This window comes from Pan troglodytes, chromosome 11, assembly GCF_028858775.2.
Source record: "Pan troglodytes isolate AG18354 chromosome 11, NHGRI_mPanTro3-v2.0_pri, whole genome shotgun sequence".
Classification (NCBI taxonomy): Eukaryota; Metazoa; Chordata; class Mammalia; order Primates; family Hominidae; genus Pan; species Pan troglodytes.
In genome coordinates, this window is record NC_072409.2 from 76,771,655 (window position 1) to 76,775,830 (window position 4,176).

General features: G+C 47.4%; 1 pseudogene; it reads right to left on the reverse strand.

The window, feature by feature from the left end:
• Nucleotides 1–1,898: 1,898 nt before the first annotated feature.
• On the reverse strand, nt 1,899–3,349 carry LOC473133 (peptidyl-prolyl cis-trans isomerase FKBP4-like; annotated as a pseudogene).
• Nucleotides 3,350–4,176: the final 827 nt, after the last annotated feature.

The following is a 4,176-nucleotide window of genomic DNA, read 5'->3' on the forward strand; positions in this document are numbered from 1 at the left end:
GTAAAATGAGGATATTCACTATGTGGCCATTGTGAGATGATCCATGTAAACCTGTGTAGCACTGAGCACAGTGTTCTCAGTAAATGCTGAGCCCTAATACCCAATATACCCACAGCTCCATGCATGTGCTCCTTAGCAAGCATACGCAGACAGCTTGGCTTATCTGCTTGTGTCACATTATAAAAGTTGGCTTCTTGGTTATTTCTACAGTGCAGCCCATAATACCGATTTCCTTAAGAGCAAAAAAATATGCCTTATTTCTTTCCTCAAAAATGAGAATTGGCCTTTTAAAACTTTTCCTCAAATGACAGGACTGGTGCTGTAAATGCTTATGAAGACTGGTCCCTTTGCATGTACGGGCTTATCTTCCTGAAGATACGAAGCTGTGGCTAGCTGCTTTCTTCTGTTTTAACGACCACAGAACGCACAAAGTAGAGGTGCAAGTGGAAGCTGCAAAGAGCTCTACAACCTCTGTCAAGGTGCTTGTCCTTGCCCAAGCTATTACTGTTCTTGGTGGAGATTATTCCCCGCTGATCTAAAATATGCTCTAAGGCCAAGGTGGGCGGATCACACGAGGTCAGGAGTTCGAGACCAGCCTGGCCAACATAATGAAACCACATTTCTACTAAAAAATACATAAATTAGCTGGGTGTGGTGATGCACACCTGTAATCCCAGCTACTCGGGAGGTTGAGGCAGGAGAATTGCTTGAGCCCAGGAAGTGGAGGTTGCAGTGAACCAAGATCGCACCACCACACTTCAGCCTGGGTGACAGAGAGAGACTCCACCTCAAAAAAAAGTAATAATAAATACATCATAAAATATGCTCTAATGTTGGAGCCAAAGGTCAGCACTGTCACTACACAAAGCCTCACTTTGAGTAGAGATGACTGCTGCTGCTATTTCTTGGGACATGAGCATTCTTTAACTGAGTTTAAAGTTCTTGAATTATAAATGGATAGAAATACAGCTTCACAGAGGTATGCTCATAAAGGAGTCTTCACACTTGAAAATACAGTGGACACATACACACACGCACACACACACACGTTTAGAGAAGTTCCCTTAATCAATCTGACAGCATGTAGTTATAAAAAACACAAATTTTATGAGGTGACGGTACAGCTTCTCCTTCCCTATATACTATACCTCTGGAGAACGAAGAGCACTGAATACTCTATTTTTACTTTCTATGTTTGGAACTACACTTATTATCCTGCCATTACTCAATAAACATGCATCACAATGTCCCCATACCACCATGAATGGGCACAAATAACCCCATCCTACTGCGGTGGGGTTAATTTTTTAGGACACCAGGTGCTGTCCACTGTTAAGAGCGTCAGTTTGCCTGATTTTTTCAAGTTTATTCTCCAAGAGCCTTTCACTCAGGTTGGGTCTGCAAAGCACCAGCAAGTCCAACAACTCAACCAAATGTCTACAGCTGCGGGTGGCAGATAAGTATAGCAGCTAACCCAAAGCAAATAAAAACAACTCCTAGGGGAAATAAGAGGGATGCTGGGAGGGCTTTTTATTTGAGTGCCACTGTGGTCTTACTGATTTGAGTGCCCACTTGTTTCAGAATTTAGGGTGTGGGAGTGACCAAGGAGCACAGTGACTAGAGGAAACAAGAAACAAAATAGACATTGTTCACTTTGGTTGCTAAATTTAATATGTCCCTATTGCACTTTTTGTTTTGGGAAATTTTTCCAACATTAAGAAAAGCCCGTTTAAAGAAGAGTGTTAAAACATTGGTTACATGAGAACCAAGGAGGATTCACCTTACAAGGCGAAATTATGTGTTTTATTCAATTTTCACACTACTATAAAGAAATACCTGAGACTGTGTAATTTATAAATGAAAGAAAAGTTTTTTGTTTTGTTTTGTTTTCACTCAAAATTCTTCAGTTTTTACAAAACTAACAGGGTGGAGTGGGGAGGCTGGGGGGCAGGCAGCCTCAGGAGTAGGGCTGGTGAGAGGCGCTATGCTTCTGTCTCCACCTGAGATTGGCTCCCTGCCGTGTTGCTCTTCCACTCCGCCTTCATCTCTGTGTCAGTGGGATGGTCTCCTGAGCAAGCCTCTGCCTTGGCCTTGTTCTCCTCCTCAGCCAGCCTCTCAAACATTTTGGCATAGAACTTCTTCCGGGCAAGCTGCCTGTGGATCCGCTGCTGACACACAGCCAGCTGGGCCCTGGCGGCTTTGTTGTTGGGGTAGAGCTGCAGGACCTTCTGGAAGTCAGCCCATGCCAGTTCAAAGTCATTCACCGCCAGGTGGGCCTCTCCCCGGCGGAAGGGGCCCTTCTCGTTGTTGCTGTCCAGTTCTAGGGCCTTGTTACAGCTTTCAATGGCAGCAGAGAAGGCCTGTAGTTTCAGCTGACACATGGACAGGTCGAGGTGAGAGGCCAGTGGAAGGGCCTGTGCCTTCTGTGCTTCCTCATTGGATAGACTCATATTCCAGCCAGGACACAATCTTCTTACACTGTAGTAAAGCTTGCTTGTATTTGCCTTCCTTGAAGTACACACTGCCCTGCTCTTTCACTATGGTGTTCTGTTCCAGCTTCTCTTCTGAAATCATCTCCCAAGATTCCTTGGCCTTTTCAAAACTCTTGAGATGTAATTCATATTTCAGCTCGGCATTTGGTGGGATTTGGAACTTTTCCTTCCCAACACTGCCAAAAGCATAGCTGGGCTTGAGGTACACAATGGAATGTTCTCCTTTCTCCAAGTGCTGAATGGCCCTCTCGAGATCATAAGGCAGATCCAGGTTCTCCCCCTCGCTAACCTCAAAGCGGAGCGCTCGTTGGTCAAAGAGCTGGTCCTTGCAGCACCCTTCCAGCGCAACCTCCACCATAGCGCCCTCATCGGGCTTGACATAGCCTTCACCACGAGTCCCTATTCTGCGGATGATTCCCCCATCTTCCTCTTCCGTCAGATCTTCTTCCTTAAACAATTCCACCTCAAACACAAGCGTGGCGTTATGGGGGGATCGTTGGAGGACTGTCTGCTGAACTCTAGGCATATTCTGGTTTGCAGGTGATGTGGCCCACCTCCCCCACCTTCATGGTTGCTACGGTAATGTCCCAAGCCTTGATGACCTCCCCTTTTCCCAGGTCAAAGGAGAATTTGTCCTTGGGATCCACACTGGAGTCAAACTTTGTGCCCTCTAACAGCCAGCCAGTGTAGTGGACAAAGACTAGGTCCCCAGTCATGGGCATCTCTGTACCTGTGCCCTCTCTCTTGATGACCTTCAGCACTCCTTCATCCTGTTTGGGGCTGACATCCACTTCCTTCTTGGGCAGCGGCGCCGGCTGCGCCGCACTCTCGGTCGCCTTCATCTCCTTGGCTGTCATCTCTGCGTGGCGCGAAATTTTTCCGGGAGATGGCGCAGGCGCGAGTGCACTCTGGGCCGCAGGCGGGGGCGCTACCTGCAGGGCATGCGGGCGGCCGGACACTACGGCGCTGACTGCTGACCGCGCAGAGGCTGAAGCACCTCTCAGGAAACAGGTTTAATTGACACAGTTCCAAGTGGCTGGGGAGGGCTCAGGAAACTTACGATCATGGCGGAAGGCAAAGGAGAAGCAAGTATCTTCTTCACGAGGCAGCAGGAAAAAGAAAACAGGCGAAACTTCCTCTTACAAAAAAACCATCAGATCTCATGAGAACTCACTCACCAGCACCAGCACAGCATCGGGGAAACTGTCCCTGTGATCCGACTACCCCCCACCAGGTCCCTCCTCGGACGTGTGGGGATTACAATTCGAGATGAGATTTGGATGGGGACAGAGAGCCAAACCATATCAGTATGTCTATTCAGAAAAATGTTTATACATATATATATACATTTTTTTTTTTTCTTTCAGAGTGTTACTCTGTCACCCAGGCTGGAGTGCAGTATCGCGATCTTGGCTCACTGCAACCTCTGTCTCCCGGGTTCAAGCGATTCTCCTGCCTCAGCCTCCCGAGTGGCTGGGATTACAGGCGCCCACCAGCACGCCCAGCTACATATATATATATGTATTTTTAGTAGAGACAGGGTTTCACCATGTTGGCCAGGCTGCTCTTGAACTCCTAACCTCAGGTGATCCACCCACGGGTGTAAGCCACTGAGCCTGGCCAGAAAAATGTTATTTATATTCTAATGGTACCAACTTCAATACCCTTTATCACTCTGAACCAC